The sequence below is a fragment of the Anolis sagrei genome, chromosome 10 (genome assembly GCF_037176765.1).
Source record: "Anolis sagrei isolate rAnoSag1 chromosome 10, rAnoSag1.mat, whole genome shotgun sequence".
Classification (NCBI taxonomy): domain Eukaryota; kingdom Metazoa; phylum Chordata; class Lepidosauria; order Squamata; family Dactyloidae; genus Anolis; species Anolis sagrei.
In genome coordinates, this window is record NC_090030.1 from 35,338,093 (window position 1) to 35,350,459 (window position 12,367).

The 12,367-nt window shown below is 45.6% G+C and overlaps 1 protein-coding gene across 1 annotated transcript in view; it reads right to left on the reverse strand.

Annotated features, from left to right (window-relative positions):
* PASD1 (PAS domain containing repressor 1) overlaps window positions 1-12,081 on the reverse strand; it is a 167,991-nt gene extending 155,910 nt beyond the window's left edge. Inside the window, exon 1 of the mRNA XM_067471693.1 lies at window positions 11,650-12,081. The gene's annotated coding sequence lies outside the window, so the exon portion shown is untranslated. The remainder of the gene's footprint in view (window positions 1-11,649) is intronic.
* Between the last annotated feature and the right edge of the window lie 286 nt (window positions 12,082-12,367).

Sequence of the window (12,367 nt, forward strand, 5' to 3'; positions counted from 1 at the left end):
CCTGGCTCGAGAGCAGTACGTGTGAAAAAGATCTTGGAGTCCTCGTAGACAACAAGTTAAACATGAGCCAGGAATGTGATGTGGCGGCAAAAAAAGTCAATGGGATTTTGGCCTGAATCAAGAGGAGCATAGTGTCTAGATCTAGGGAAGTCATGCTCCCCATGCTCTATTCTGCTTTGGTTAGATCACACCTGGAAGATTGTGTCCAATTCTGGGCACCACAATTCAAGAGAGATATGGACAAGCTGGAATGTGTCCAGAGGAGGGTGACTCAAATGATCAAGGGTCTGGAGAACAAGCCCTATGAGGAGCGGCTTAAGGAGCTGGGCATGTTTAGCCTGAAGAAGAGAAGGCTGAGAGGAGATATGATAGCCATGTATAAAGATGTGAGAGGAAGCCACAGGGAGGAGGAGGGAGCAAGCTTGTTTTCTGCTTCCTTGGAGACTAGGACGCAATGGAACAATGGCTTCAAACTACAAGAGAGGAGATTCCATCTGAACATTAGAAAGAACTTCCTGACTCTGAGAGCCGTTCAGCAGTGGAACTCTCTGCCCCAGAGTGTGGTGGAGGCTCCTTCTTGGGAAGCTTTTAAACAGAGGCTGGATGGCCATCTGTCAGGGGTGATTTGAATGCAATATTTCTGCTTCTTGGCAGAATGGGGTTGGACTGGATGGCCCATGAGGTCTCCTCCAACTCTTTGATTTTATGATTCTATGAAAAGGAGCTTTGAATCCGGGGAGCAGGGTGAGCTCCTATCTGTCAGCTCCAGCTTCTCATGCGGGAACATGAGAGAAGCTTCCCACAGGATGGTAAAACACCCTGGCAACATCCCCTGGGCAACGTCCTTGCAGACGGCCAATTCTCTCACACCAGAAGCGACTTGAAGTTTCTCAAGGAAAATAAAACAAAACCTTGCCATTGAGAACACTGTGAAAAAAAAATCAAATTCCTGTATTTCATCCAGTATATTATTTAGGGCAAACAAACAAAGAACGATGACGTGTTTCGACAGAGAACAAGTCACAAGAACAAACCCTTTTGGAACCTTCCCAGGACTTGATAGCCTGGAGCCCTGGCAGTCAAAGCCGTGTCCAACTGCATTCATTCTGCAGTGCAGACGCACCCTTCATGTCCATGCAGCAACCCATTCCTATTCAGTCTTTCAATGTTGCCATTACGAAGTAATTTTGAGAGATCTCTTGATCTCATTTTCAACAGAATATGACAAAAACAAAACACCAGAATTTGTTAGAAGTGGAAGTCTGTTGCATCACCCACACTCTCCTTGGCATCATAGGAAATCTGCTACGAAACAGGAGCTTTTTTGTTGAGTTCCAGGGCCAGAGAAGCAGATGGCGGAAACAGAAGGATGGCCTGCCTCAGGGGAGCATGCTTGCTCCATCCATGTTCAACATCTACACAAATGACCAGCCACTGCCAGAAGGGAAAGAGAGCTCCATCTATGCTGATGATCGTGCCATCACCGCTCAAGGAAATCAGCTACAGAACAGGAACTTCTTTGTTGAGTTCCAGGGCCAGAGAAGCAGATGGCGGAAACAGAAGAACGGCCTGCCTCAGGGGAGCGTCCTTGCTCCATCCATGTTCAACATCTACACAAATGACCAGCCACTGCCAGAAGGGACAGAGAGCTCCGTCTAAGCTGATGATCGTGCCATCACCGCTCAAGGAAATCAGCTACAGAACAGGAACTTCTTTGTTGAGTTCCAGGGCCAGAGAAGCAGATGGCGGAAACAGAAGAACGGCCTGCCTCAGGGGAGCGTCCTTGCTCCATCCATGTTCAACATCTACACAAATGACCAGCCACTGCCAGAAGGGATAGAGAGCGTCATCTATGCTGATGATCGTGCCATCACCGCTCAAGCAGGGAGCTTTGAGATGGTTGAACAGAAGCTTTCCGAAGCTCTAGGTGCTCTTCCTCTATGACAGGGAAAACCAGCTGATCCCTAATCCATCTAAAACACAGACATGTGCTTTTCATCTTAAGAACAGACAAGAATCCCGAGCTCTGAGGATTATGACCTGGGAAGGAATCCCACTGGAATATTGCAGCACACCCAAATACATGGGAGGAGTCACTCTGGACTGTGCTCTGACCTACAAGAAGCACTGCCTGAACATCAAGCAAAAAGTGGGTGCTAGAAACAATATCATACGAAAGCTGACTGGCACAACCTAGGGGTCACGACCAGACACAGTGAAGACATCTGCCCTTGCGCTATGCTACTCTGCTGCTGAGTACGCATGCCCAGTGTGGAACACCTCTCACCACGCTCAAATAGTGGATGTGGCTCTTAATGAGACATGCTGCATTATCACGGGGTGTCTGCGCCCTACACCACGGGAGAAATTACACTGCTTAGCCGGTATTGCACCACCTGACATCCACCGGGAAGTAGCAGCCAATAGTGAAAGGACCAAGGCAGAGACATCGCCAGCTCATCCCTTGTTTGGGTATCAGCCAGCACGTCAACGATTTAAATCAAGACATAGTTTTCTAAGATCTACAGAGACACTCGCTGGAATACTTCAGCAAGTGAGAGTCCAAAAGTGGCAGGCTCAAACGCAGAACCTCAATCCATGGCTGATACCAAATGAGAGACTCCCCTCTGGGCGACTTGGAAGGCGCTGAACAGACTACGCTCTGGCACCACGAGATGCAGAGTCAACCTTCAGAAATGGGGCCACAAAGTGGAATCCACGACATGCGAGTGTGGAGAAGAGCAAACCACTGACCACCTGCTGCAATGCAACCTGAGCCCTGCCACATGCACAAGGGAGGACCTTCTTATAGTAACACCAGAGGCACTCCAAGTGGCCAGATACTGGTCAAAGGACATTTAATCAACTACCAAACTTGCAAACTTTGTGTTTTGTCTGTTTGTTTCTTTGTTTGTTTTGCTAAAAATGTAGTACAAATATCTGGTTGCTCCTGACACTATAGATAGATAGATAGATAGATAGATAGATAGATAGATAGATAGACAGACAGACAGATAGATTATTGTTATTATAATTTATTTTATTATAATAACTACCCGTCCCCTGCCACATGTTGCTGTGGCCCACATGGGGTTCTGTGTGGGAAGTTTGGCCCAATTCTATCGTTGGTGGGGTTCAGAATGCTCTGTGATTGTAGGTGAACTATAAATCCCAGCAACTTCAACTCCCAAATGTCAAGATTCTATTTTCCCCAAACTCCACCAGTGTTCACATTTAGGCATACTGAGTATTCATGTAGAGTTTGGTCCAGATCCATAATTGTTTGAGTCCACAGTGCTCTATGGATGTAGGTGAACTACAACTCCAAAACCAAAGGACACTGCCCACCAAACCCTTCCAGTATTTTTTGTTGGTCATGGGAGAACTGTGCGCCAGGTTTGGTTAAATTCCAACGTTGGTGGGGTTCAGAATGCTCTTTGATTGTAGGTGAACTATAAATCCCAGTAACTACAACTCCCAAATGTCAAGCTCTATCTGTGTTTATATTTGGGCATATTGAGTATTCATGCCAAGTTTGGTCCACATCTATCATTGTTTGAGACCGCAGTGCTCTCTGGATGTAGGTGAACTACAACTCCCAAACTCAAGGTCAATGCCCACCAAACCCTTCCAGTGTGTTCTGTTGGTCGTGGGAGTTCTGTGTGCCAAGTTTGGTTCAATTCCATCGTTGATGGAGTTCAGAATGCTCTTTGATTGTAGGTGAACTATAAATCCCAGGGACTACAACTCCCAAATGACAAAATCATAATTTTTTGAGTGATGGTCACTCCTTGCGTAGTGAGCCCTGTGTGCTAAGTTTGGCCCAATTCCATCATTGGTGGAGTTCAGAATGCTCTTTTAATTGTAGGTGAACTACAACTCCAAAATTCAAGCTCAATGCCCACCAAACCCTTCCAGTATGGGAGATCTGTGTGCCAAGTTTGGTCCAATTCCATTGTTGGTGGAGTTCAGAATGCTCTTTTAATTGTAGGTGAACTATAAATCCCAGGGCCTACAACTCCCAAATGACAAAATCATAATTTTTTGAGTGATGGTCACTCCTTGCGTAGTGAGCCCTGTGTGCTAAGTTTGGCCCAATTCCATCATTGGTGGAGTTCAGAATGCTCTTTTAATTGTAGGTGAACTACAACTCCAAAATTCAAGCTCAATGCCCACCAAACCCTTCCAGTATGGGAGATCTGTGTGCCAAGTTTGGTCCAATTCCATTGTTGGTGGAGTTCAGAATGCTCTTTTAATTGTAGGTGAACTATAAATCCCAGGGACTACAACTCCCAAATGACAAAATCATAATTTTTTGAGTGATGGTCACTCCTTGGGCAGTGAGACGTTTTGTTGCCAAATTTGGTGTGATTTCGTTCATTAGTCCTTTTGTTTTTAAGGAACTCATTATGCACAGAGCATTTATATATATATAGATTATACGTTTTTCCAGGTTTTTTTGTGGCAAAATGAGGTATCTCGGCTTATATTCAGGTCGGCTTATACTCGAGTATATACGGTAATTAGGGGGGATCGTAATGCAAAGCAGGCGTGTACGGCTATACTGTGTTGATGAGGTTTTTTTAGCCGCAGAGCCCCTCCCGACTGTTCAGCGCCTGAACAAATGGAACATCTTGTCTCATTAATTAGATGAGCCCTGCTTTCACTGGGCACGGCAAAAGCTAATCCCTGCCGTACGTAACCCTTCCCTTTCTGGGAGGCACCCATTGCAACCCTTTCCGGGAACTATACATCCCAGTAACTACAACTCATATATGTCAAGGTCTATTTTCCCCCAACAGCAACTCAAGAGTGCACCCTCTGCAAAACCAAGTGTGCCGCGACTGCTTACTTTGCGTAAGGGTTGCGCCGCCCCTGGGTTATGTTATGGACGTTTCGGTGAACGGCTGCCCAAACGCAAACCCTTTCCTAACCTTTTTTTTTAAGCCGCACGAGAACTCAATCCACCTGTTCTTCGAGCAGAAAGGCGCGTCACCCAAGTCGGTGGCAATGTTCCCGAGTATGTTCCGCCGATCTCTGCCAAGGAACCGTCACGCCGCCACCCTCCAACTCCCCCCTTCCTTCTCTCCTTTTCCAATTTGGCTTCTCTAAACCTGCTTAGGGATGGATCTGGATCTGGACGTCGGCTGGTACTGCTTCGTTTGGCATTTCACAAAAGGCGATGGCAACGCATGACCGAGTCCCCCGGGCACAGCTTAACTCGACAAAAAGCCACCCAGACGAGCCCCCGATTGACCACTAAGTCACCCAATTCGGTTCATGCGCCCACGAGGATCTTCCATGCGCTGAACCCGAACGCAAGACTTCACAAACGAACGCACTCACCGACTGGGAGGAGTAACTTTTTAACTTAGTTGGTAACTTCTATATTCCACATCTACATCAGGCATGGGGCGACTTCGGCCTTCCCTCCAGGTGTTTTGGACTCCAACTCCCACAATTCCTAACAGCCTATCGGCTGTTAGGAATTGTGGGAGTTGGAGTCCAAAACACCTGGAGGGAAGGCCGAAGTCGGCCCATGCCTGATCGACATTGTAAAATTATGGCAATTTGATGCCACAGGTCAATGCTATGGAATTATGGGATTTGTAGTTTGGTTAGGCAGCAGTACTCAATACTATAGAAACCTGGGATTTGTAGTTTGGTAAGGCTGCAGTATTCAATGTTATTGAAATCCGGGATTCATAGTTCGGCATGGTAGCAGTACTCAATACTATGCCAACCCAGGATTCATAGTTTGGTAAGGCTTCAGTACTCAATGCTATGAAAACCTGGGATTCATAGTTTGACAAGACTCCAGTACTCAATGTTATTAAAACCTGGGATTCATAGTTTGGCAAGGCTGCAGTACTCAATGCTATGCAAATCTGGAATTTACAGTTTGGCAAGGACAGAACTCAGTGCTATGGAAACCCAGAATTTATAGTTTAGTAAGGCAGCAGTACACAATGCTATAGAAACCCAGGATTTATAGTTTGGCAAGGTAGCTGTACTCAATACTAAGGAAACCTGGGATTTATAGTTTGGTAAAGCAGCAGTACTCAATGCTATGGAAACCCAGGATTCATAATTTGATATGGCAGCAGTACACAATGCTATGGAAACCCAAGATTCATGGTTTCCATAGTATTGAGTACTACAGCCTTACCAAACTATGAATCCCAGGTTTCCATAGTATTGAGTACTACAGCCGTACCAAACTATAAATCCCGGGTTTCCATAGTATTGAGTACTACAGCCTTACCAAACTATGAATCCTGGGTTTCCATAGTATTGCGTACTACAGCCTTACCGAACTATGAATCCTGGGTTTCCATAGTATTGAGTACTACAGCCTTACCAAACTATGAATCCCGGGTTTCCATAGTATTTGGTATTGATGCTAAAAGGAGGTTAATTCTTGAGCAACTAGTCGGTCGTGTCCCGCACAGTGGCTCCAACCTGACACTCACAACCCTTTGCAATTCCAATGATGCGCAGCATTGAGCATTAACGTTGGCTCCCGCCTCGGCAATCCGGGTAGAGGAGTCGTCATGCCTTTCTGTGGCTAAATTCTGATCCGATGCCCCCAAATGACCCAAGGCCTCCCGTTCACCGGCTCGGCCATCAACCCTCCTTTCCTCTTGAGATGAATGCAACTGATGCTGGTTTTCAAAACAACAACAAAAGGACCTTTTGACTCCACATTGTTTTGGAAGGTTTGCTCCATCTTAATTTGGGAGGGGACGCACAAGGAAGCCAATCACAGGCATTGCCTTACATTACGACTTTCTTGCAAAGCAATAAGAAAAGGCCCAGGAGAGACAACGAAGCCAAGGATCCAAACAAGAGACCGGTCAATATCATAAGACGCTTCGTAGGGTGGGTGGAATAGAAGAGAATACAAAGAATGGCATAGACTAGATGATCTCTTCCCTTCGGAAGCAGGGTATAAATCAATAAATATAATAATAATATAGAATAATAATATATCTATGTAAATAAAAATGTAATGTTCGTTTGTGGTATTCACAGAACTCAAAAACCACTGGGGGAATTGACACCAAGTTTGGACACAAGACACCTAACAGTCCAATGTATGTCCTCCACTCAAAAAAATTGATTTTGTCATTTGGGAGTTGTCGTTGCTGGGATTTATAGTTCACCTACAATCAAAGAGCACTGTGGACTCAAACAATGATGGATCTGGATCAAACTTGACACAAAAATACCATATGCCTAAATATGAACACAGGTGGAGTTTGGAGGAAATAGACCTTGACATTTGGGAGTTGTAGTTGCTGGGGTTTATAGTTCACCTACAATCAGAGAGCATTCTGAACTCCACCAATGACGGAATTGGGCCAAACTTAGCACACAGGGTTCCCATGACCAACAGAAAAAACTGGAAGGGTTTGGTGGACATTGACCTTGAGTTTGGGAATTGTAGTTCACCCACATCCAGAGAGCACTGTGGACTCAAATAATGATGGATGTGGACCAAACTTGGCACGAATATTTCATATGCTCAAATATGGAGTTTAAAGGAAATAAACCTTGACATTTGGGAGTTGTAGTTGCTGGGATTTATAGTTCACCTACAATCAAAGAGCATTCTGAACTCCACCAATGATGGAATTGGACCAAACTTGGCACACAGAACTCCCACAACCAACGAAAAATACTGGAAGGGTTTGGTGAGCACTGACCTTGAGTTTTGGAGTTGTAGTTCACCTGCATCCAGAGAGCAGTGCAGACTCAAACAATGATGGATCTGGACCAAACTTGGCACGAATACTCAATATGCCCCAACGTGAACACTGGTGGAGTTTGGGGGAAATAGACCTTGACATTTGGGAGATGCAGTTGCTGGGATTTATAGTTCACCAGCAATGAAGAGCCCTCGCCTGCTCCGCACCCCTGCCTGCTGGCAGGAGAGCAATGCAGATGAGGGGCGCCCATGGATGTGCCATCAGAAGGAGGCAAGGGATGGGTGGATGGCTTCTCGCGCGGGAGTGCCAGTGGCTCAGGGGGTCGGCCGCCATTTTGGAGGGGGCGTGGCCAGCCAATGCGGCTTCGCGACCCCCAGAAAATGGCCGAACGACCCCCCAAGGGGTCGCGACCCCCAGGCTGAGAACCACTGATATAGAATATACAATAATAATATATTATAATGATATTATTATATTTATATATATATATTATATAAATAAATTTATTATATTATATTATAGATATTATATAAATAAAAATGTAATGTTTTTATTTATATAATACAAACAACTGAGGGAAAACAATCAGGGACATCTCATCACCTCTCAACAAAAGATTGCCCCAAGCACTGCCAGGCCATCAAATGCTAATCAAGGTGGTCAGTTGAAACATTCACACCTAGCTCCATCAGACAAGAGCCCTTTGTCCCACCCTGGACATCATTCCACAGATATATAAACCCTTTTTCCTAGTTCCAACAGACCTCACTACCTCTGAGGACGCTTGCCATAGATGCAGGCGAAACGTCAGGAAAGAATGCCTCTAGAACACAGCCATATAGCTCGAAAAAACCTACAACAACCCAATGTAACGTTCATTTGTGGGATTAACACAACTCATATAATAATAATATAGAATATAGAATAATAATGTATTGTAATAATAATCTATATAAATGAAAATGTAATGTTCGTTTGTGGGATTGACAGAACTCAAAATCCACTGGACGAATTGACACCAAATTTGGACACCAGACACCTAACAACCCAATGTATGTCCTCCACTCAAAAAATTGATTTTGTCTTTTGGGAGTTGTAGTTGCTGGGATTTATAGTTCACATACAATCAAAGAGCATTCTGATTTCCACCAATGATGAAATTGAACTAAATGTGGGACACAGGACTCTCATGACCAACAGAAAATATTAGAAGGGTTTGGAGGCATTGACCTTGAGTTTGGGAGTTGTAGTTCACCTACATCCAGAGAGCACTGTGGACTCAAACAATGATGGATCCGGACCAAACTTGGCACGAATATTCCATATGCCCAAATATGAACACAGATGGAGTTTGGGGGAAATAGACCTTGACATTTGGGAGTTGTAGTTGCTGGGATTTATAGGTCACGTACAATCAAAGAGCATTCTGAACTCCACCAATGATGGAATTGAACTAAACGTGCCATACAGGACTTCTAGTAAACACTAGAAGAGTTTGGTGGGCATTGACTTTGTGTTTGGGAGTTGTAGTACACCTACATCCAAAGAGCACTATGGACTCAAACAATGATGGATCCGGACCAAACTTGGCGCGAATATTCCATATGCCCAAATATGAACATAAATGGAGTTTGGGGGAAATAGACCTTGACATTTGGGAGCTGTAGTTACTGGGATTTATAGTTCACCTACAATCAAAGAGCATTCTGAAGCCCATGAACGATAGAATTGGGGCAAACTTCCCACGCAGAACCCCATGACCAACAGAAAATACTTAAAACACAATGGAAGGGGCTTAAAAAGCCAAAAAATATATACACACACATATACACACACAAAACACATATACACAGACTAGGCCACAGCAACACGTGGCAGGGGACAGCTAGTATAATATAAACATACTCATAATATATAATAGAATAATGAGATATGCTGTGGTTTTTAACTCTGAATATGTTGTAATAGTTTTTATTTTTAATGGGTCTTTTAGGGGAGAGATAGGGCGGGTTATAACTAAAGTTATTTTATTTTATTTATATATATATATTTATATTTATTTTAACTGGGAACTTTTTAAAAATATGGTTTATATTTAATCCTCTGTATGTTTATATACTTTAAATGGTGATGCTGATGTTTTTATGTTAAGCGAGTCCTCTTTGGGGGAGATAAAGTGGGGTTTAAATAATAATAATAATAATAATAATAATAATAATATATTATAATATAATAATACTAATAATATAATATAAGATTACTAATAATATATAAGATATGTCAAGGTCTATTTTTTCCAAACTCCACCACTGTTCACATTTGGGCATATTGAGTATTCGTGCCAAGTTTGGTCCAGATCCATCCTAGCTTTAGTCCACAGCGCTCTCTGGATGGAGGTGAACTACAACTCCCAAACTCAAGGTCAATGCCCACCAAATCCTTCCAGTATTTTCTGTTGGTCATGGAAGTTCTGTATGGAAATTTGGCCCAATTCTAATGTTGGTGGAGTTCAGAATGCTCTTTGATTGTAGGTGAACTATAAATCTGCATCTGCAACTGCATCTCCCAAATGTCAAGGTCTAGTTTCCTCAAACTCCACTAGTATTCACATTTGGGCATATTGAATATTTGTGCCAAGTTTGGTCCAGATCCATGCTAGTTTGAGTCCACGGTGCTTTTTGGATGTAGGTGAACTACAACTCCCAAACTCAAGGTCAATGCCCAGCAAACCCAAGTGTTGCATGTGCCATGGGGGAAAATGGAAGGTTGAGAAACACTGGACTAGATGGTGATTGGATAAGGGGAGGCCCTCCTCTCGGTCCCACCTCTGTCTCAAGTGCACTTGGTGGGAACAAGAGACAGGGCCTTCTCGGTGGTGGCCTCACAGCTGTGGAATGTCTTCCCAACGGATATCAGGCTAGCCCTCACTCTCACAGAATCATACAATCAAAGAGTTGTAGGAGACCTGGTGGGCCATCCAGTCCAACCCCATTCTGCCAAGAAGCAGGACAATCACATTCAAAGCACCCCCGGCAGATGGCCATCCAGCCTCTGCTTCCAAGTCTCCAAAGAGAGAGCCTCCACCACCATTCATGGAATCATAGAGTTGGAGGAGACCTCCAAAGGCCATCCAGTCCAACCCCATTCTGTCAAGAAGCACCATCAAAGCACCCCTGACAGATGGCCATCCACCTCTGCTTCCAAGTCTCCAAAGAGAGAGCCTCCACCACCATTCATAGAACCTTGAGATGGAGGAGACCTGGTGGGCCATCCAGTCCAACCCCATTCTGCCAAGAAGCAGGACAATCACCATCAAAGCACCCCCCAACAGATGGCCATCAAGCCTCTGCTTCCAAGTCTCCAAAGAAGGAGCCTCCACCACCATTCATGGAATCCTAGAGCTGGAGGAGACCTGGTGGGCCACCCAGTCCAATCCCATTTTGTCAAGAAGCACCATCAAAACACTCCCAACAGATGGCCATCCAGCCTCTGCTTCCAAGTCTCCAAAGAGAGAGCCTCCACCACCATTTATAGAATCCTAGAGTTGGAGGAGACCTCCAGAGACCATCCAGTCCAACCCCATTCCGTCAAGAAGCACCATCAAAACACTCCCGACAGATGGCCATCCAGTCTCCAAAGAGAGAGCCTCCACCACCATTCATAGAATCCTAGAGTTGGAAGAGACCTCCAAAGGCCATCCAGTCCAACCCCATTCTGTCAAGAAGCACCATCAAAGCACTCCCAACAGATGGCCATCCAGTCTCCAAAAAGAGAGCCTCCACCACAATTCATAGAATCCTAAAGTTGGAGGAGACCTGGTGGGCCATCCAGCCTAACCCCATTCTGCCAAGCGGGAGGACAATCACATTCAAAGCACTCCCGACAGATGGCCATCCAGTCTCCAAAGAGAGAGCCTCCTTTGGGGAAAGTGACTTACCGGGCTGTTGCTCTTGGCCCAGGATGTGCGCTTCCTCAGAGGTGTGCCAGCTGCTTCTCGGAGCGTGAGCCCATCTCATCTTCTTGCAGAAGGGGATGATGATGGTGATGGTGATGAGGATGATGCCCAAGAAGGAGGAGGAGGGGGAGAGGAGCACTCCCACTCAGGGCCGGTCCTGGCATTCCCAAAGCGCCCAGAGCATCCTTTCCCAAGGATGGCACAAGGGAAGGGACTTCTCAGAGGTTGGAAGGAGAGAAGAAGGAAGAGAAGGAAGAGAGGGAAACCCGGAGGAGCTGACTTGGGGAGCTCCTCCTCCACCACATTGGCTGTCAGGGCGCGCGACCTGCCCGGGCTGGTTGTGTAACTCCCTCCCTCTGGAGCTTTGCCTCTGGCTTGGGCTTGTTGGGCTCAGCCTCCCTCCTGCCTGTCTGCCTGCTTCTCCTGGGTCACTGGGACCCGGGAGCGCGCACAAATTCACACACACACACAGAGAGACACGGGAGCGCGCGCCCCCTGCCGGTAGAGAGGGCGGGGCACCGAGAGAGCGCGGGGAGGGCCCATCCGAAAGGGAGGGAAGGAGGAAAAGGAAGGGAAAGAAACGAAGGAAGATAGGAAGGGAGGAAACAAACACAGAAAGGGAGGAAACACAGAAGGGAGAGAGGGAGGAAAGAAGGAAGGAAACAGAAGGAAGGAAAGGGAAAAAAAGAAAGGGAACGAA